Source organism: Schistocerca gregaria, chromosome 10 (genome assembly GCF_023897955.1).
Source record: "Schistocerca gregaria isolate iqSchGreg1 chromosome 10, iqSchGreg1.2, whole genome shotgun sequence".
Taxonomy (NCBI): Eukaryota; Metazoa; Arthropoda; class Insecta; order Orthoptera; family Acrididae; genus Schistocerca; species Schistocerca gregaria.
The window spans coordinates 4352586-4376509 of NC_064929.1; positions in this window are offsets into that span (position 1 = coordinate 4352586).

The window sequence follows — 23924 nt, forward strand, 5'->3', positions numbered from 1 at the left end:
TCTGGTCTTCTAGGGAACGATCAAAGCGTAGACTGTTTGAGACACTACTGTCATGGAGGAAAGTGCGGATGGTGACTATTGTATTCAATCCCGATGCAATTTCTGTGTTTCATCAACACTCTGATAGTCCACAGATTACAGGATGCTTCCAGATGTGCAACGGCAACTACTTCTGGTCTTCCAGGGAACGATCAAAACGTAGACTGTTTGAGACATTACTCCAATAGAGGAAAGTGCGGATGGTGACTGTTGTATTCAATCCCGATGCAATTTCTGTGTTTCATCAACACTCTGATAGTCCACAGATTAAGGAATGCCACCAGATGTGCATCGGAAAGTACTACTGGTCTTCCAGGGAACGATCAAATCGTAGACTGTTTGAGACATTACTCCTGTGGAGGAAAGTGCGCATGGTGACTGTTGTATTCAATCCCAATGCAATTTCTGTGTTTCATCAACACTCTGATAGTCCACAGATAACAGAATGCCACCAGATGCGCATCGGAAACTAGTACTGGTCTTCCAGGGAACGATCAAACCGTAGACTGTTTGAGACATTACTCCCGTGGAGGAAAGAGCGCATGGTGACTGTGGTATTCAATCCTGATGAAATTTCTGTGTTTCATCAACACTCTGATAGTCCACAGATTAAGGAATGCTACCAGATGTGCATCGGAAACTACTACTGCTCTTCCAGGGAACGATCAAATCGTAGACTGTTTGAGACATTACTCCTATGGAGGAAAGTGCGCATGGTGACTGTTGTATTCAATCCCGATGCACTTTCTGTGTTTCATCAACACTCTGATTGTGTACAGATTACAGAATAAAACGGATGTGCATCGGAAACTACTACTGGTCTTCCAGGGAACGATCAGAGCGTAGACTGTTTGAGACATTACTCCCGTGGAGGAAGGTGTGGATGGTGACCGTTGTATTCAATCCCGATGCAATTTCTGTGTTTGATCAACACTGTGATAGTCCACAGATTACAGAATGCCACCAGACGTTCATCGTAAACTACTACTGGTCTTCCAGGGAACGATCAAAGCGTAGATTGTATGAGACACTACTCTCATGGAAGAAAGTGCGCATGGTGACTGTTGTATTCAATCCCGATGCAATTTCTGTGTTTCATCAACACTCTGATATTACACAGATTACAGAATGCCACCACACGTGCATCGGAAACTACTACTGGTCTTCCAGGGAACGATCAAAGCGTAGACTGTTTGAGACACTACTCTCATGGATGAAAGTGGGCATGGTGACTGTTGTATTCAATCCCAATGCAATTTTTTGTGTTTCATCAACACTCTGATAGTCCACAGATTACAGAATGCCTCCAGATGAGCATCGGAAACTACTACTGGTCTTCCAGGGAACGATCAAAGCGTAGACTGTTTGAGACATTACTAACATGAAGGCAAGTGCGCATGGTGACTGTTGTATTCAATCCCGATGCAATTTCTGTGTTTCATCAACACATTGAAGGTCCACAGATTACAGAAGGCATCCAGATGTGCATCGGAAACTACTACTGGTCTTCCAGGGAACGATCAAAACGTAGACTATTTGAGACATCACTCCCATGGAGGAAAGTGCGCATGGTGATTGTTGTATTCAATCCCGATGCAATTTCTGTGTTTTATCAACACTCTGATAGTCCACAGATTACAGAATGCCTCCAGATGAGCATCGGAAACTACTACTGGTCTTCCAGGGAACGATCAAAGCGTAGACTGTTTGAGACATTACTCCCATGGAGGAAACTGCTCATGGTGACTCTTGTATTCAATCCCGATGCAATTTCTGTGTCTCATCAACACTTTGAAGGTCAACAGATTAAAGAATGCATCGAGATGTGCATCGATAACTACTACTGGTCTTCCAGGGAACGGTCAAAGCGTAGATTGTTTGAGACATTACTCCCATTTAGGAAAGTGCGCATGGTGACTGTTGTATTCTATCCCGATGCAATTTCAGTGTTTCATCAACACTCTGATAGTCCACAGATTGCAGAATGCCTCCAGATGTGCATCGGAAACTACTACTGGTATTCCAGGGATCGATCAATGCGTAGACTCTTTGAGACATTACTCCCATGGAGGAAAGTGCGCATGGTGACTGTTGTATTCAATCCCGTTGCAATTTCTGTGTTTCATCAACACTTTGAAGGTCCACAGATTACAGAATGCATCCAGATGTGCATCGGAAACTATTACTGGTCTTCCAGGGAACGATCAATGCGTAGTCTATTTGAGACATTACTCCCATTTAGGAAAGTGCGCTTGGTGACTGTTGTATTCAATCCCGATGCAATTTCTGTGTTTCGTCAACACTCTGATTGGCCACAGATTAAGGAATGCCACCAGATGTGCATCGGAAACTACTACTGGTTTTCCAGGGAGCGATCAAAGCGTCGACTGTTTGAGACATTACTCCTGTGGAGGAAAGTGCGCATGGTGACTGTTGTATTCAATCGCGATGCAATTTCTATGTTTCATCAACACTCTGGTAGTCCACAGATTACAGAATGCCACCAGATGTGCATCTGAATCTACTACTGGTCTTCCAAGGAACGATCAAAGCGTAGACTATTTGAGACAGTACTCCCATGGAGGAAAGTAGGCATGGTGACTGTTGTATTCAATCCCGATGCAATTTCTATGTTTCATCAACACTCTGATAGTCCACAGATTAAGGAATGAAACCAGATGTGCATCGGAAACTACTACTGGTCTTAGAGGGAACGATCAAAGCGTAGACTGTTTGAGACATTAGTCCCGTGGTGGAAAGTGCGGATGGTGACTGTTGTATTAAATCCCGACGCAATTTCTGTGTGTCATCAACACTCTGATAGTCCGCAGATTTCAGAATGCCACCAGGCGTGCATCGGAAACTACTACTGGTCTTCCAGGGAACGATCAAAGCGTAGACTGTTTGAGACACTACTCTCACGGAAGAAAGTGCGCATGGTGACTGTTGTATTCAATCCCGATGCAATTTCTGTGTTTCATCAACACTCTGTTAGTCCACAGATTACAGAATGCCTCCAGATGTTCTACAGAAACTACTACTGGTCCTCCAGGGAACGATCAAAAAGTAGACTGTTTGAGACATTACTCCCATGGAGGAAAGTGCGCATGGTGACTGTTGTATTCTATCCCGATTCAATATCTGTGTTTCATCAACACTCTGATAGTCCACAGATTGCAGAATGCCTCCAGATGTGCATCGGAAACTACCACTGGTCAACCAGGGAGTGATCAAAGCGTAGACTGTTTGAGACATTACTAACATGAAGGCAAGTGCGCATAGTGACTGTTGTATACAATCCCGTTGCAATTTCTGTGTTTCATCAACACTTTGAAGGTCCACAGATTACAGAATGCATCCAGATGTGCATCGGAAACTACTACTGGTCTTCCAGGGAACGATCAAAGCGTAGACTATTTGAGATATTACTCCCACTTAGGAAAGTGCGCATGGTGACTGTTGTATTCAATCCCGATGCAATTTCTGTGTTTCGTCAACACTCTGATTGTCCACAGATTAAGGAATGCTACCAGATGTGCATCGGAAACTACCACTGGTCAACCAGGGAGTGACCAAAGCGTAGACTGTTTGAGACATTACTAACATGAAGGCAAGTGCGCATAGTGACTGTTGTATTCAATCGCGATGCAATTTCTATGTTTCATCAACACTCTGGTAGTCCACAGATTACAGAATGCCACCAGATGTGCATCTGAATCTACTACTGGTCATCCAAGGAACGATCAAAGCGTAGACTATTTGAGACATTACTCCCATTTAGGAAATTGCGCATGGTGGCTGTTGTATTCTATCCCGATTCAATATCTGTGTTTCATCAACACTCTGATAGTCCACAGATTGCAGAATGCCTCCAGATGTGCATCGGAAACTACCACTGGTCAACCAGGGAGTGATCAAAGCGTAGACTGTTTGAGACATTACTAACATGAAGGCAAGTGCGCATAGTGACTGTTGTATACAATCCCGTTGCAATTTCTGTGTTTCATCAACACTCTGATTGTCCACAGATTAAGGAATGCCACCAGATGTGCATCGGAAACTACTACTGGCCTTCCAAGGAGCGATCAAAGCGTCGACTGTTTGAGACATTACTCCTGTGGAGGAAAGTGCCCATGGTGACTGTTGTATTCAATCGCGATGCAATTTCTATGTTTCATCAACACTCTGGTAGTCCACAGATTACAGAATGCCACCAGATGTGCATCTAAATCTACTACTGGTCTTCCAAGGAACGATCAAAGCGTAGACTATTTGAGACAGTACTCCCATGGAGGAAAGTGCGCATGGTGACTGTTGTATTCAATCCCGATGCAATTTCTGTTTTTCATCAACACTCTGATAGTCCACAGATTAAGGAATGAAACCAGATGTGCATCGGAAACTACTACTGGTCTTAGAGGGAACGATCAAAGCGTAGACTGTTTGAGACATTAGTCCCGTGGTGGAAAGTGCGGATGGTGACTGTTGTATTCAATCCCGACGCAATTTCTGTGTTTCATCAACGCTCTGATAGTCCACAGATTACAGAATGCCACCAGACGTGCATCGGAAACTACTACTGGTCTTCCAGGGAACGATCAAAGCGTAGACTGTTTGAGACACTACTCTCATGGATGATAGTGCGCATGGTGACTGTTGTATTCAATCCCAATGCAATTTTTTGTGTTTCATCAACACTCTGATAGTCCACAGATTACAGAATGCCTCCAGATGTGCATCGGAAACTAGTGCTGGTACTTCAGGGAACGATCAAAGCGTAGACTCTTTGAGACATTACTCCCATGGAGGAAAGTGCGCATGGTGACTGTTGTATTCAATCCCGATGCAATTTCGGTGTTTCATCAACACTCTGATAGTCCACAGATAACAGAATGCCACCAGACGTGCATCGGAAATACTACTGGTCTTCCAGGGAACGATCAAAGCGTAGACAGTTTGAGACACTACTCTCATGGAAGAAAGTGCGCATGGTGACTGTTGTATTCAATCCCGATGCAATTTCTGTGTTTCGTCAACACTCTGATTGTCCACAGATTAAGGAATGCTACCAGATGTGCATCGGAAACTACCACTGGTCAACCAGGGAGTGACCAAAGCGTAGACTGTTTGAGACATTACTAACATGAAGGCAAGTGCGCATAGTGACTGTTGTATTCAATCGCGATGCAATTTCTATGTTTCATCAACACTCTGGTAGTCCACAGATTACAGAATGCCACCAGATGTGCATCTGAATCTACTACTGGTCATCCAAGGAACGATCAAAGCGTAGACTATTTGAGACATTACTCCCATTTAGGAAATTGCGCATGGTGGCTGTTGTATTCTATCCCGATTCAATATCTGTGTTTCATCAACACTCTGATAGTCCACAGATTGCAGAATGCCTCCAGATGTGCATCGGAAACTACCACTGGTCAACCAGGGAGTGATCAAAGCGTAGACTGTTTGAGACATTACTAACATGAAGGCAAGTGCGCATAGTGACTGTTGTATACAATCCCGTTGCAATTTCTGTGTTTCATCAACACTCTGATTGTCCACAGATTAAGGAATGCCACCAGATGTGCATCGGAAACTACTACTGGCCTTCCAAGGAGCGATCAAAGCGTCGACTGTTTGAGACATTACTCCTGTGGAGGAAAGTGCCCATGGTGACTGTTGTATTCAATCGCGATGCAATTTCTATGTTTCATCAACACTCTGGTAGTCCACAGATTACAGAATGCCACCAGATGTGCATCTAAATCTACTACTGGTCTTCCAAGGAACGATCAAAGCGTAGACTATTTGAGACAGTACTCCCATGGAGGAAAGTGCGCATGGTGACTGTTGTATTCAATCCCGATGCAATTTCTGTTTTTCATCAACACTCTGATAGTCCACAGATTAAGGAATGAAACCAGATGTGCATCGGAAACTACTACTGGTCTTAGAGGGAACGATCAAAGCGTAGACTGTTTGAGACATTAGTCCCGTGGTGGAAAGTGCGGATGGTGACTGTTGTATTCAATCCCGACGCAATTTCTGTGTTTCATCAACGCTCTGATAGTCCACAGATTACAGAATGCCACCAGACGTGCATCGGAAACTACTACTGGTCTTCCAGGGAACGATCAAAGCGTAGACTGTTTGAGACACTACTCTCATGGATGATAGTGCGCATGGTGACTGTTGTATTCAATCCCAATGCAATTTTTTGTGTTTCATCAACACTCTGATAGTCCACAGATTACAGAATGCCTCCAGATGTGCATCGGAAACTAGTGCTGGTACTTCAGGGAACGATCAAAGCGTAGACTCTTTGAGACATTACTCCCATGGAGGAAAGTGCGCATGGTGACTGTTGTATTCAATCCCGATGCAATTTCGGTGTTTCATCAACACTCTGATAGTCCACAGATAACAGAATGCCACCAGACGTGCATCGGAAATACTACTGGTCTTCCAGGGAACGATCAAAGCGTAGACAGTTTGAGACACTACTCTCATGGAAGAAAGTGCGCATGGTGACTGTTGTATTCAATCCCGATGCAATTTCTGTGTTTCGTCAACACTCTGATTGTCCACAGATTAAGAAATGCCACCAGATGTGCATCGGAATCTACTACTGGTCTTCCAGGGAGCGATCAAAGCATCGACTGTTTGAGACATTACTCCTGTGGAGGAAAGTGCGCATGGTGACTGTTGTATTCAATCGCGATGCAATTTCTGTGTTTCATCAACAATCTGATAGTCCACAGATTACAGAATGCCACCAGATGTGCATCTGAAACTACTACTGGTCTTCCAGGGAATGATCAAAGCGTAGACTGTTTGAGACATTACCCGCGTGGAGGAAAGTGCGAATGGTGACTGTTGTATTGAATCCCGATGCAATTTCTGGGTTTCAACAACACTCAGCTTGTCCACAGACTTCATAATGCCTCCATATGTGCATCGGAATCTACTACTGGTCTTCCAGGGAACGATCAAAGCGTAGACAGTTTGAGACATTACTCCCATGGAAGAAATAGAACATGGTGAGTGTAGTATTTAATCCCGATGCAATTTCGGTGTTTCATCAACACTCTGATAGTCCACAGATAAGACAATGCATCCAGATGTGCATCGGAAACTACTACTGGTCTTCCAGGGAACGATCGAAGCGTAGACTATTTGAGACATTACTCCCAATGAGGAAAGTGCGCATGGTGACTGATGTATTCAATCCCGATGCAATTTCTCTGTTTCATCAACCCTCTGACAGCCCACAGATCACAGAAGGCCTCCAGATATGCATCGGAAACCACTACTGGTCTTCCAGGGAACGATCAAAGCGTAGACTGTTTGAGACATTATTCCCATTTAGGAAAGTGCGCATGGTGACTGTTGTATTCTATTCCGATGCAATTTCTGTGTTTCATCAACACTCTGATAGTCCACAGATTACAGAATGCCTCCAGATGTGCATCGGAAACTACTACTGGTCTTCCAGGGAACGATCAAAGCGTAGACTGTTTGAGACATTACTCCCATTTAGGAAAGTGCGCATGGTGACTGTTGTATTCTATTCCGATGCAATTTCTGTGTTTCATCAACACTCTGATAGTCCACAGATTACACAATGCCTCCAGATGTGCATCGGAAACCACTACTGGTCTTCCAGGGAACGATCAAAGCGTAGACTGTTTGAGACATTACTCCCATTTAGGAAAGTGCGCATGGTGACTGTTGTATTCTATTCCGATGCAATTTCTGTGTTTCATCAACACTCTGATAGTCCACAGATTACAGAATGCCTCCAGATGTGCATCGGAAACTACTACTGGTCTTCCAGGGAACGATCAAAGCGTAGACTGTTTGAGACATTACTCCCATTTAGGAAAGTGCGCATGGTGACTGTTGTATTCTATTCCGATGCAATTTCTGTGTTTCATCAACACTCTGATAGTCCACAGATTACACAATGCCTCCAGATGTGCATCGGAAACTACCACTGATCTTCCAGGGAGCGATCAAAGCGTAGACTGTTTGAGACATTACTAACATGGAGGCAAGTGCGCATGGTGACTGTTGTATTCAATCCCATTGCAATTTCTGTGTTTCATCAACACTTTGAAAATCCACAGATTACAGAATGCATCCGGATGCGCATCGGAAACTACTACTGGTCTTCCAGGGAACGAACAATGCGTAGACTATTTGAGACATTACTCCCATGGAGGAAAGTGCGCATCGTGACTGTTGTGTTCAATCCCGATGCAATTTCGGTGTTTCATCAACACTCTGATAGTCCACAGATAACAGAATGCCACCAGACGTGCATCGGAAATACTACTGGTCTTCCAGGGAACGATCAAAGCGTAGACTGTTTGAGACACTACTCTCATGGAAGAAAGTGCGCATGGTGACTGTTGTATTCTATCCCGATTCAATATCTGTGTTTCATCAACACTCTGATAGTCCACAGATTGCAGAATACCTCCAGATGTGCATCGGAAACTACCCCTGGTCAACCAGGTAGTGATCAAAGCGTAGACTGTTTGAGACATTACTAACATGAAGGCAAGTGCGCATGGTGACTGTTGCATTCAATCCCGTTGCAATTTATGTGTTTCATCAACACTTTGAAGGTCCACAGATTACAGAATGCATCCAGATGTGCATCGGAAACTACTACTGGTCTTCCAGGGAACGATCAAAGCGTAGACTATTTGAGACATTACTCCCATTTAGGAAAGTGCGCATGGTGACTGTTGTATTCAATCCCGATTCAATTTCTGTGTTTCGTCAACACTCTGATTGTCCACAGATTAAGGAATGCCACCAGATGTGCATCGGAAACTACTACTGGTTTTCCAGGGAGCGATCAAAGCGTCGACTGTTTGAGACATTACTGCTGTGGAGGAAAGTGCGCATGGTGACTGTTGTATTCAATCGCGATGCAATTTCTATGTTTCATCAACACTCTGGTAGTCCACAGATTACAGAATGCCACCAGATGTGCATCTGAATCTACTACTGGTCTTCCAAGGAACGATCAAAGCGTAGACTATTTGAGACAGTACTCCCATGGAGGAAAGTGCGCATGGTGACTGTTGTATTCAATCCCGATGCAATTTATGTGTTTCATCAACACTCTGATAGTCCACAGATTAAGGAATGAAACCAGATGTGCATCGGAAACTACTACTGGTCTTAGAGGGAACGATCAAAGCGTAGACTGTTTGAGACATTAGTCCCGTGGTGGAAAGTGCGGATGGTGACTGTTGTATTCAATCCCGACGCAATTTCTGTGTTTCATCAACACTCTGATAGTCCACAGATTACAGAATGCCACCAGACGTGCATCGGAAACTACTACTGGTCTTCCAGGGAACGATCAAAGCGTAGACTGTTTGAGACACTACTCTCATGGATGATAGTACGCATGGTGACTGTTGTATTAAATCCCAATGCAATTTTTTGTGTTTCATCAACACTCTGATAGTCCACAGATTACAGAATGCCTCCAGATGTGCATCGGAAACTACTACTGGTATTCCAGGGATCGATCAAAGCGTACACTCTTTGAGACATTACTCCCATGGAGGAAAGTGCGCATGGTGACTGTTGTATTCAACCCGATGCAATTTCGGTGTTTCATCAACACTCTGATAGTCCACAGATAACAGAATGCCACCAGACGTGCATTGGAAATACTACTGGTCTTCCAAGGAACGATCAAAGCCTAGACTGTTTGAGACACTACTCTCATGGAAGAAAGTGCGCATGGTGACTGTTGTATTCAATCCCGATGCAATTTCTGTGTTTCATCAACACTCTGTTAGTCCACAGATTACAGAATGCCTCCAGATGTTCTACAGAAACTACTACTGGTCCTCCAGGGAACGATCAAAAAGTAGACTGTTTGAGACATTACTCCCATGGAGGAAAGTGCGCATGGTGACTGTTTTATTCTATCCCGATTCAATATCTGTGTTTCATCAACACTCTGATAGTCCACAGATTGCAGAATGCCTCCAGATGTGCATCGGAAACTACCACTGGTCAACCAGGGAGTGATCAAAGCGTAGACTGTTTGAGACATTACTAACATGAAGGCAAGTGCGCATGGTGACTGTTGTATACAATCCCGTTGCAATTTCTGTGTTTCATCAACACTTTGAAGGTCCTCAGATTACAGAATGCATCCAGATGTGCATCGGAAACTACTACTGGTTTTCCAGGGAGCGATCAAAGCGTCGACTGTTTGAGACATTACTCCTGTGGAGGAAAGTGCGCATGGTGACTGTTGCATTCAATCGTGATGCAATTTCTATGTTTCATCAACACTCTGGTAGTCCACAGATTACAGAATGCCACCAGATGTGCATCTGAATCTACTACTGGTCTTCCAAGGAACGATCAAAGCGTAGACTATTTGAGACAGTACTCCCATGGAGGAAAGTACGCATGGTGACTGTTGTATTCAATCCCGATGCAATTTCTGTGTTTCATCAACACTCTGATAGTCCACAGATTAAGGAATGAAACCAGATGTGCATCGGAAACTACTACTGGTCTTAGAGGGAACGATCAAAGCGTAGACTGTTTGAGACATTAGTCCCGTGGTGGAAAGTGCGGATGGTGACTGTTGTATTCAATCCCGACGCAATTTCTGTGTTTCATCAACACTCTGATAGTCCACAGATTTCAGAATGCCACCAGACGTGCATCGGAAACTACTACTGGTCTTCCAGGGAACGATCAAAGCGTAGACTGTTTGAGACACTACTCTCATGGATGAAAGTGCGCATGGTGACTGTTGTATTCAATCCCAATGCAATTTTTTGTGTTTCATCAACACTCTGATAGTCCACAGATTACAGAATGCCTCCAGATGTGCATCGGAAACTACTACTGGTATTCCAGGGATCGATTTCAAGCGTAGACTCTTTGAGACATTACTCCCATGGAGGAAAGTGCGCATGGTGACTGTTGTATTCAATCCCGATGCAATTTCGGTGTTTCATCAACACTCTGATAGTCCACAGATAACAGAATGCCACCAGACGTGCATCGGAAATACTACTGGTCTTCCAAGGAACGATCAAAGCGTAGACTGTTTGAGACAATACTCTCATGGAAGAAAGTGCGCATGGTGACTGTTGTATTCAATCCCGATGCAATTTCTGTGTTTCATCAACACTCTGTTAGTCCACAGATTACAGAATGCCTCCAGATGTTCTACAGAAACTACTACTGGTAATCCAGGGAACGATCAAAAAGTAGACTGTTTGAGACATTACTCCCATGGAGGAAAGTGCGCATGGTGACTGTTGTATTCTATCCCGATTCAATATCTGTGTTTCATCAACACTCTGATAGTCCACAGATTGCAGAATGCCTCCACATGTGCATCGGAAACTACCACTGGTCAACCAGGGAGTGATCAAAGCGTAGACTGTTTGAGACATTACTGACATGAAGGCAAGTGAACATAGTGACTGTTGTATACAATCCCGTTGCAATTTCTGTGTTTCATCAACACTTTGAAGGTCCACAGATTACAGAATGCATCCAGATGTGCATCGGAAACTACTACTGGTCTTCCAGGGAACGATCAAAGCGTAGACTATTTGAGACATTACTCCCATTTAGGAAAGTGCGCATGGTGACTGTTGTATTCAATCCCGATGCAATTTCTGTGTTTCGTCAACACTCTGATTGTCCACAGATTAAGGAATGCCACCAGATGTGCATCGGAAATTACTACTGGTCTTCCAGGGAGCGATCAAAGCGTCGACTGTTTGAGACATTACTCCTGTGGAGGAAAGTGCCCATGGTGACTGTTGTATTCAATCGCGATGCAATTTCTATGTTTCATCTACACTCTGATAGTCCACAGATTAAGGAATGAAACCAGATGTGCATCGGAAACTACTACTGGTCTTAGAGGGAACGATCAAAGCGTAGACTGTTTGAGACATTAGTCCCGTGGTGGAAAGTGCGGATGGTGACTGTTGTATTCAATCCCGACGCAATTTCTGTGTCTCATCAACACTCTGATAGTCCACAGATTACAGAATGCCACCACACGTGCATCGGAAACTACTACTGGTCTTCCATGGAACGATCAAAGCGTAGACTGTTTGAGACACTACTCTCATGGATGATAGTGCGCATGGTAACTGTTGTATTCAATCCCAATGCAATTTTTTGAGTTTCATCAACACTCTGATAGTCCACAGATTACAGAATGCCACCAGATGTGCATCGGAAACTAGTACTGGTATTCCAGGGAACGATCAAAGCGTAGACTCTTTGAGACATTACTCCCATGGAGGAAAGTGCGCATGGTGACTGTTGTATTCAATCCCGATGCAATTTCGGTGTTTCATCAACACTCTGGTAGTCCACAGATAACAGAATGCCACCAGACGTGCATCGGAAATACTACTGGTCTTCCAGGGAACGATCAAAGCGTAGACTCTTTGAGACACTACTCTCATGGAAGAAAGTGCGCATGGTGACTGTTGTATACAATCCCGTTGCAATTTCTGTGTTTCATCAACACTTTGAAGGTCCACAGATTACGGAATGCATCCAGATGTGCATCGGAAACTACTACTGGTCTTCCAGGGAACGATCAAAGCGTAGACTATTTGAGACATTACTCCCATTTAGGAAAGTGCGCATGGTGACTGTTGTATTCAATCCCGATGCAATTTCTGTGTTTCGTCAACACTCTGATAGTCCACAGATTACAGAATGCCACCAGATGTGCATCGGAAACTAGTACTGGTATTCCAGGGAACGATCAAAGCGTAGACTCTTTGAGACATTACTCCCATGGAGGAAAGTGCGCATGGTGACTGTTGTATTCTATCCCGATTCAATATCTGTGTTTCATCAACACTCTGATAGTCCACAGATTGCAGAATGCCTCCACATGTGCATCGGAAACTACCACTGGTCAACCAGGGAGTGATCAAAGCGTAGACTGTTTGAGACATTACTGACATGAAGGCAAGTGAACATAGTGACTGTTGTATACAATCCCGTTGCAATTTCTGTGTTTCATCAACACTTTGAAGGACCACAGATTACAGAATGCATCCAGATGTGCATCGGAAACTACTACTGGTCTTCCAGGGAACGATCAAAGCGTAGACTATTTGAGACATTACTCCCATTTAGGAAAGTGCGCATGGTGACTGTTGTATTCAATCCCGATGCAATTTCTGTGTTTCGTCAACACTCTGATTGTCCACAGATTAAGGAATGCCACCAGATGTGCATCGGAAATTACTACTGGTCTTCCAGGGAGCGATCAAAGCGTCGACTGTTTGAGACATTACTCCTGTGGAGGAAAGTGCCCATGGTGACTGTTGTATTCAATCGCGATGCAATTTCTATGTTTCATCAACACTCTGGTAGTCCACAGATTACAGAATGCCACCAGATGTGCATCTGAATCTACTACTGGTCTTCCAAGGAACGATCAAAGCGTAGACTATTTGAGACAGTACTCCCATGGAGGAAAGTGCGCATGGTGACTGTTGTATTCAATCCCGATGCAATTTCTGTTTTTCATCTACACTCTGATAGTCCACAGATTAAGGAATGAAACCAGATGTGCTTCGGAAACTACTACTGGTCTTAGAGGGAACGATCAAAGCGTAGACTGTTTGAGACATTAGTCCCGTGGTGGAAAGTGCGGATGGTGACTGTTGTATTCAATCCCGACGCAATTTCTGTGTCTCATCAACACTCTGATAGTCCACAGATTACAGAATGCCACCACACGTGCATCGGAAACTACTACTGGTCTTCCAGGGAACGATCAAAGCGTAGACTGTTTGAGACACTACTCTCATGGATGATAGTGCGCATGGTAACTGTTGTATTCAATCCCAATGCAATTTTTTGTGTTTCATCAACACTCTGATAGTCCACAGATTACAGAATGCCACCAGATGTGCATCTCAAACTACTACTGGTCTTCCAGGGAATGATCAAAGCGTAGACTGTTTGAGACATTACCCCCGTGGAGGAAAGTGCGAATGGTGTCTGTTGTATTGAATCCCGATGCAATTTCTGGGTTTCATCAACACTCAGCTTGTCCACAGACTTCATAATGCCTCCATATGTGCATCGGAATCTACTACTGGTCTTCCAGGGAACGATCAAAGCGTAGACAGTTTGAGACATTACTCCCATGGAAGAAATAGCACATGGTGAGTGTAGTATTTAATCCCGATGCAATTTCGGTGTTTCATCAACACTCTGATAGTCCACAGATAACAGAATGCATCCAGATGTGCATCGGAAACTACTACTGGTCTTCCAGGGAACGATCGAAGCGTAGACTATTTGAGACATTACTCCCATGGAGGAAAGTGCGCATGGTGACTGTTGTATTCAATCCCGATGCAATTTCTCTGTTTCATCAACACTCTGACAGTCCACATATTAAGGAATGCCACCAGATGTGCATCGGAACTACTACTGGTCTTAGAGGGAACGATCAAAGCGTCGACTGTTTGAGACATTACTCCTGTGGAGGAAAGTGGGCATGGTGACTGTTGTATTCAATCCCGATGCAATTTCTGTGTATCATCAACACTCTGATAGTCCACAGATTACAGAATGCCACCAGATGTGCATCTGAAACTACTACTGGTCTTCCAGGGAATGATCAAAGCTTAGACTGTTTGAGACATTACTAGCGTGGAGGAAAGTGCGATGGTGACTGTTGTATTCAATCCCGATGCAATTTCTGTGTTTCATCAACACTCTGATATTCCACAGATTACAGAATGCCACCACACGTGCATCGGAAACTACTACTGGTCTTCCAGGGAACGATCAAAGCGTAGACTGTTTGAGACACTACTCTCATGGATGAAAGTGCGCATGGTGACTGTTGTATTCAATCCCAATGCAATTTTTTGTGTTTCATCAACACTCTGATAGTCCACACATTACAGAATGCCTCCAGATGAGCATCGGAAACTACTACTGGTCTTCCAGGGAACGATCAAAGCGTCGACTGTCTGAGACATTACTCCTGTGGAGGAAAGTGCGCATGGTGACTGTTGTATTCAATCGCGATGCAATTTCTGTGTTTCATCAACACTCTGATAGTCCACAGATTACAGAATGCCACCAGATGTGCATCTAAAACTACTACTGGTATTCCAGGGAATGATCAAAGCGTCGACTGTTTGAGACATTACCCCCGTGGAGGGAGTGCGAATGGTGACGGTTGTATTGAATCCCGATGCAATTTCTGGGTATCATCAACACTCAGCTTGTCCACAGACTTCATAATGCCTCCATATGTGCATCGGAATCTACTACTGGTCTTCCAGGGAACGATCAAAGCATAGACAGTTTGAGACATTACTCCCATGGAAGAAATAGCACATGGTGAATGTAGTATTTAATCCCGATGCAATTTCAGTGTTTCATCAACACTCTGATAGTCCACAGATAACAGAATGCATCCAGATGTGCATCGGAAACTACTACTGGTCTTCCAGGGAACGATCGAAGCGTAGACTATTTGAGACATTACTCCCATGGAGGAAAGTGCGCATGGTGACTGTTGTATTCAATCCCGATGCTATTTCTCTGTTTCATCAACACTCTGATAGTCCACATATTAAGGAATGCCACCAGATGTGCATCGGAACTACTACTGGTCTTCCAGGGAACGATCAAAGCGTCGACTGTTTGAGACATTACACCTGTGGAGGAAAGTGCGCATGGTGACTGTTGTATTCAATCCCGATGCAATTTCTGTGTTTCATCAACACTCTAATAGTCCACAGATTACAGAATGCCACCTGATTTGCATCTGAAACTACTACTGGTCTTCCAGGGAATGATCAAAGCGTAGAAGGTTTGAGATATTACTAGCAAGGAGGAAAGTGCGCATGGTGACTGTTGTATTCAATCCCGATGCAATTTCTCTGTTTCATCAACACTCTGATATTCCAGAGATTACAGAATGCCACCACACGTGCATCGGAAACTACTACTGGTCTTCCAGGGAACGATCAAAGCGTAGACTGTTTGAGACACTACTCTCATGGATGAAAGTGCGCATGGTGACTGTTGTATTCAATCTCGATGCAATTTCGGTGTTTCATCAACACTCTGATAGTCCACAGATAACAGAATGCCACCAGACGTGCATCGGAAACTACTACTGGTCTTCCAGGGAACGATCAAAGCGTAGACTGTTTGAGACACTACTCTCATGGAAGAAAGTGCGCATGGTGACTGTTGTAATCAATCCCGATGCAATTTCTGTGTTTCATCAACACTCTGTTAGTCCACAGATTACAGAATGCCTCCAGATGTGAATCAGAAACTACTGGTGGTCCTCCAGGGAACGATCAAAGCGTAGACTGTTTGACACATTACTCCCATGGAGGAACGTGCGCATGGTGACTGTTGTATTCAATCCCGATGCAATTTCTGTGTTTCATCAACACTCTGATAGTCCACAGATTACAGAATGCCACCAGATGTGCATCTGAAACTACTACTGGTCTTCCAGGGAATGATCAAAACGTAGACTGTTTGAGACATTATTTCAATGGAAGAAATAGCACATGGTGACTGTTGTATTTAATCCCGATGCAATTTCTGTGTCTCATCAACACTCTGATAGTCCACAGATTACTGAATTTCTCCAGATGTGCATCGGAAACTACTAGTGGTCTTCCAGAGAACGATCAAAGCTTAGACTGTTTGAGACATTACTCCCGTGGAGGAAGTGCGCATGGTGGCTTTTGTATTCAATCCTCATGCAATTTGTTTATTTCATCAACACTCTGACAGTCCACAGATTACAGAATGCCTCCAGATGTGCATCAGAAACTACTTCTGGTCTTCCAGGGAACGATCAAAGCGTAGACTTTTTGACTTACTACTCCCATGGAGGAAAGTGCGCGTGGTGACTGTTACATTCAATCCCGATGCAATTTCTGTGTTTCATCAACACTCTGATAGTCCACAGATTACAGAATGCCACCAGATGTGCATCTGAAACTACTACTGGTCTTCCAGGTAACGATCAAAGCGTAGACTGTTAGAGACATTACTCCCATGGAGGTTACTGCGCATAGTGACTGTTGTATTCAATCCCGATGCAATTTCTTTGTTTCATCAACACTCTGATAGTCCACACATTACAGAATACCTCCAGATGTGCATCGGAAACTACTACTGGTCTTCCAGGGAACGATCAAACAGTAGACTGTTTGAGACATTACTCCCGTGGAGGAAAGTGCGCATGGTGACTGTTTTATTCAATCCCGATTCAATTTGTGTATTTCATCAACGTCTCTGACAGTCCACAGATTACAGAATGCCTCCAGATGTGCATCGGAAACTACTTCTGGTCTTCCAGGGAACGATCAAAGCGTAGACTCTTTGACACACTACTCCCATGGAGGATTGTGCGCATGGTGACTGTTGTATTCAATCCCGATGCAATTTCTGTGTTTCATCAACACTCAGATAGTCCACAGATTACTGAATGCCTCCAGATGTGCATTGGAAACTAATACTGGTCTTCCAGGGAACGATCACAGGATAAAATGTTAGAGACATTACTCCCATGGAGGAAAGTGCGCATGGTGACTGTTGCATTCAATCCCGATGCAATTTCTGTGTATCATCAACACTCTGATAGACCACAGATTACGGACTGAACCGGATGTGCATCGGAAACTACTACTGGTCTTCTAGGAAACGATCAAAGCGTAGACTGTTTGAGACATTACTCCCGTGGAGAAAAGTGCGGATGGTGACTGTTGTATTCAATCCCTATCTAATATCTCTGTTTCATCAACACTATGATAGTCTACAGATTACAGAATGCCACCAGACGTGCATCGGAAGCTACTACTGGTCTCCCAGGGAATGATCAAAGCGTAGACTGTTTGAGACACTACTCTCATAGATGAAACTGCGCAAGGTGACTGTTGTATTCAATCCCGATGCAATTTTTTGTGTTTCATCAACACTCTGATAGTCCACAGATTACAGAATGCCTCCAGATGTGCATCTTAAACTACTACTTCTCTTCCAGGGTACGATCAAAGCATAGACTGTTTGAGACATTACTCCCATGGAGGAAAGTGCGCATGGTGACTGTTGTATTCAATCCAGATGCAATTTCGGTGTTTCATCAACACTCTGATAGTCCACAGATTACAGAATGCCACCAGACATGCAGGAGAAACTACTACTGGTCTTCCAGGGATCGATGAAAGCGTAGACTGTTTGAGACACTACTCTCATGGAAGAAAGTGCGCATGGTGACTGTTGTATTCAATCCCGAAGCAATTTCTGTGTTTGATCAACACTTTGATAGTCCACAGATTACAGCATGCCTCCAGATGTGAATCGGAAACGACTACTGGTCCTCCAGGGAACGATCAAAGCGTAGACTGTTTGAGACATTACTCCCAAGGAAGAAAGTGGGCATGGTGACTGTTATATTCAATCCCGATGCGGTATCTGTGTTTCATCAACACTCTGATAGTCCACAGACTACAGAGTGCCTCCAGATGTGCATCGGAAACTAATACTGGTCTTCCAGGGAGCGATCAAAGCGTAGACTGTTTGAGACATTACTAACATGGAGGCAAGAGCGCTTGGTGACTGTTGTATTCAATCCCGATGCAATTTCTGTGTGTCATCAACACTCTGATAGTCCACAGATTACAGATTGCATCCAGATTTGCATCGGAAACTACTACTGGTCTTCCAGGGAACGATCAAAGCGTAGACTAATTGAGACATTACTCCCATGGAGGAAAGTGCGCATGGTGACTGTTGTATTCAATCCCGATGCAATTACTGTGTTTCATCAACACTTTGAAGGTCCACAGATTACAAAATGCATCCAGATGTGCATCGGAAACTACTACTGGTCTTCCAGGGAACCATCGAAGCGTAGACTATTTGAGACATTACTTCCATGGAGGAAAGTGCACATGGTGTCTGTTGTATTCAATCCCGATGCAATTTCTGTGTTTCATCAACACTCTGATAGTCCACAGATTAAGGATTGCTACCAGATGTGCATCGGAAACTACTACTGGTGTTCCAGGGAACGATCAAAGCGTAGACTGTTTGAGACACTACACTCATGGAAGAAAGTGCGCATGGTGACTGTTGTATTCAATCCCGATGCAATTTCTGTGTTTCATCAACACTCTGATAGTCCACAGATTAAGGAATGCTACCAGATGTGCATCGGAAACTACTACTGGTCTTAGAGGGAACGATCAAAGCGTCGACTGTTTGGGACATTACTCCAGTGGAGGAAAGTGCGCATGGTGACTGTTGTATTCCATCCCGATGCAATTTCTGTGTTTCATCAACACTCTGATAGTCCACAGATTACAGAATGAACCGGATGTGCATCGGAAACTACAACTGGTCTTCCAGGGAACGATCAAAGCGTAGAATGTTTGAGACATTAGTCCCGTGGAGGAAAGTGCGGATGGTGACTGTTGAATTCAATCCCGATGCAATTTCTGTGTTTCATCAAAACTCTGATATTCCACAGATTACTGAATGCCACCAGACTTGAATCGGAAACTACTACTGGTCTTCCAGGGAACGATCAAAACGTAGACTGTTTGAGACACTACTCTCATGGATGAAAGTGCGCATGGTGACTGTTGTATTCAATCCCAGTTCAATTCTTTGTGTTTCATCAACACTCTGATAGTCCACAGATTACAGAATGCCTCCAGAGGAGCATCGGAAACTACTACTGGTTTTCCAGGGAACGATCAAAGTGTAGACTCTTTGAGACATTACTCCCGTGGAAAAAATTGCGGATGGTGACTGTTGTATTCAATCACTATCTAATTTCTCTGTTTCATCAACACTATGATAGTCTACAGATTACAGAATGCCACCAGACGTGCATCGGAAACTACTACTGGTCTCCCAGGGAATGATCAAAGCGTAGACTGTTTGAGACACTACTCTCATGGATGAAACTGCGCATGGTGACTGTTGTATTCAATCCCGAAGCAATTTCTGTGTTTGATCAACACTCTGATAGTCCACAGATTGCAGCATGCCTCCAGATGTGTATCGGAAACTACTACTGGTCCTCCAGGGAACGATCAAAGCGTTGACTGTTTGAGACATTACTCCCAAGGAGGAAAGTGGGCATGGTGACTGTTGTATTCTATCCCGATGCGGTATCTGTGTTTCATCTACACTCTGATAGTCCACAGATTACAGAGTGCCTCCAGATGTGCATCGGAAATTAATACTTGTCTTCCAGGGAGCGATCAAAGCGTAGACTGTTTGAGACATTACTAACATGGAGGCAAGAGAGCTTGGTGATTGTTGTATTTAATCCCGCTGCAATTTCTGTGTTTTATCAACACTCTGATAATCCACAGATTACAGAATGCATCCAGATTTGCATCGGAAACTACTACTGGTCTTCCAGGGAACGATCAAAGCGTAGACTATTTGAGACATTACTCCCATGGAGGAAAGTGCGCATGGTGACTTTTGTATTCAATCCCGATGCAATTTCTGTGTTTCATCAACACTTTGAAGGTCCACAGATTACAAAATGCATCCAGATGTGCATCGGAAACTACTACTGGTCCTCCAGGGAACCATCGAAGCGTAGATTATTTGAGACATTACTTCCATGGAGGAAAGTGCACATTGTGTCTGTTGTATTCAATCCCGATGCAATTTCTGTGTTTCATCAACACTCTGATAGTCCACAGATTAAGGAATGCTACCAGATGTGCATCGGAAACTACTACTGGTCTTAGAGGGAACGATCAAAGCGTCGACTGTTTGAGACATTACTCCTGTGGAGGAAAGTGCGCATGGTGACTGTTGTATTCAATCCCGATGCAATTTCTGTGTATCATCAACACTCTGATAGTCCACAGATTACAGAATGAACCGGATGTGCATTGGAAACTACAACTGGTCTTCCAGGGAACGATCAAAGCGTAGACTGTTTGAGACATTAGTCCCGTGGAGGAAATTGCGGATGGTGACTGTTGAATTCAATCCCGATGCAATTTCTGTGTTTCATCAAAACTCTGATATTCCACAGATTACTGAATGCCACCAGACTTGAATCGGAAACTACTACTGGTCTTCCAGGGAACGATCAAAACGTAGACTCTTTGAGACACTACTCTCAAGGAAGAATGTGCGCATGGTGACTGTTGTATTCAATCCCGATACTATTTCTGTGTTTCATCAACACTCTGTTAGTCCACAGATAACAGAATGCCTCCAGATGTGCATCAGAAACTACTACTGGTCCTCCAGGGAACGATCAAAGCGTAGACTGTTTGAGACATTACTCCCATGGAGGAAAGCGCGCATGGTCACTGTTTTATTCAATCCCGATACAATTTCTGTGTTTCGTCAACAATCTGATAGTCCACAGGTTACAGAATGCCTGCAGATGAGCATCGGAAACTACTACTAGTTTTCCAGGGAACGATCAAAGTGTAGACTCTTTGAGACATTACTCCTGTGGAGGAAAGTGCGCATGGTGACTGTTGTATTCAATCTCGATGCATTTTCGTTGTTTCATCAACACTCTGATAGTCCACAGATAACAGATTGCCACCAGACGTGCATCGGAACCTACTACTGGTCTTCCAGGGAACGATCAAAGCGTAGACTCTTTGAGACACTACTCTCAAGGAAGAATGTGCGCATGGTGACTGTTGTATTCAATCCCGATACTATTTCTGTGTTTCATCAACACTCTGTTAGTCCACAGATAACAGAATGCCTCCAGATGTGCATCAGAAACTACTACTGGTCCTCCAGGGAACGATCAAAGCGTAGACTGTTTGAGACATTACTCCCATGGAGGAAAGCGCGCATGGTCACTGTTTTATTCAATCCCGATACAATTTCTGTGTTTCGTCAACAATCTGATAGTCCACAGATTAAGGAATGCCACCAGATGTGCATCGGAAACTACTACTGGTCTTCCAGGGAGCGATCAAAGAGTCGACTGTTTGAGACATTACTCCTGTGGAGGAAAGTGCGCATGGTGACTGTTGTATTCAATCGCGATACAATTTCTGTGTTTCATCAACACTCTGATAGTCCACAGATTACAGAATGCCACCAGATGTGCATCTGAAACTACTACTGGTCTTCCGGGGAATGATCAAAGCGTAGACTGTATGAGACATTACTCCCGTGGAGGAAAGTGCACATGGCGACTGTTGTATTGAATCCCGATGCAATTTCTGGGTATCATCAACACTCAGCTTGTCCACAGATTTCATAATGCCTCCATATGTGCATCGGAATCTACTACTGGCCTTCCAGGGAACGATCAAAGCGTCGACTGTTTGAGACATTACTCCTGTGGAGGAAAGTGCGCATGGTGACTGTTGTATTCAATCGCGATGCAATTTCTGTGTTTCATCAACACTCTGATAGGTCACAGATTACAGAATGCCACCAGATGTGCATCTAAAACTACTACTGGTATTCCAGGGAATGATCAAAGCGTAGACTGTTTGAGACATTACCCCCGTGGAGGAAAGTGCGAATGGTGACTGTTGTATTGAATCCCGATGCAATTTCTGGGTATCATCAACACTCAGCTTGTCCACAGACTTCATAATGCCTCCATATGTGCATCGGAATCTACTACTGGTCTTCCAGGGAACGATCAAAGCATAGACAGTTTGAGACATTACTCCCATGGAAGAAATAGCACATGGTGAATGTAGTATTTAATCCCGATGCAATTTCGGTGTTTCATCAACACTCTGATAGTCCACAGATAACAGAATGCATCCAGATGTGCATCGGAAACTACTACTGGTTTTCCAGGGAAAGATCGAAGCGTAGACTATTTGAGACATTACTCCCATGGAGAAAAGTGCGCATGTTGACTGTTGTATTCAATCCCGATGCAATTTCTCTGTTTCATCAACACTCTGATAGTCCACATATTAAGGAATGCCACCAGATGTGCATCGGAACTACTACTGGTCTTCCAGGGAACGATCAAAGCGTCGACTGTTTGAGACATTACACCTGTGGAGGAAAGTGCGCATGGTGACTGTTGTATTCAATCCCGATGCAATTTCTGTGTTTCATCAACACTCTAATAGTCCACAGATTACAGAATGCCACCTGATGTGCATCTGAAACTACTACTGGTCTTCCAGGGAAAGATCAATACGTAGAAGGTTTGAGATACTACTAGCGTGGAGGAAAGTGCGCATGGTGACTGTTGTATTCAATCCCGATGCAATTTCTCTGTTTCATCAACACTCTGATATTCCAGAGATTACAGAATGCCACCACACGTGCATCGGAAACTACTACTGGTCTTCCAGGGAACGATCAAAGCGTAGACTGTTTGAGACACTACTCTCATGGATGAAAGTGCGCATGGTGACTGTTGTATTCAATCTCGATGCAATTTCGGTGTTTCATCAACACTCTGATAGTCCACAGATAACAGAATGCCACCAGACGTGCATCGGAAACTACTACTGGTCTTCCAGGGAACGATCAAAGCGTAGACTGTTTGAGACACTACACTCTTGGAAGAAAGTGCGCATGGTGACTGTTGTATTCAATCCCGATGCAATTTCTGTGTTTCATCAACACTCTGTTAGTCCACAGATTACAGAATGCCTCCAGATGTGCATCAGAATCTACTGCTGGTCCTCTAGGGAACGATCAAAGCGTTGACTGTTTGACACATTACTCCCATGGAGGAAAGTGCGCATGGTGACTGTTGTATTCAATCCCGATGCAATTTCTGTGTTTCGTCAACACTCTGATAGTCCACAGATTAAGGAATGCCACCAGATGTGCAT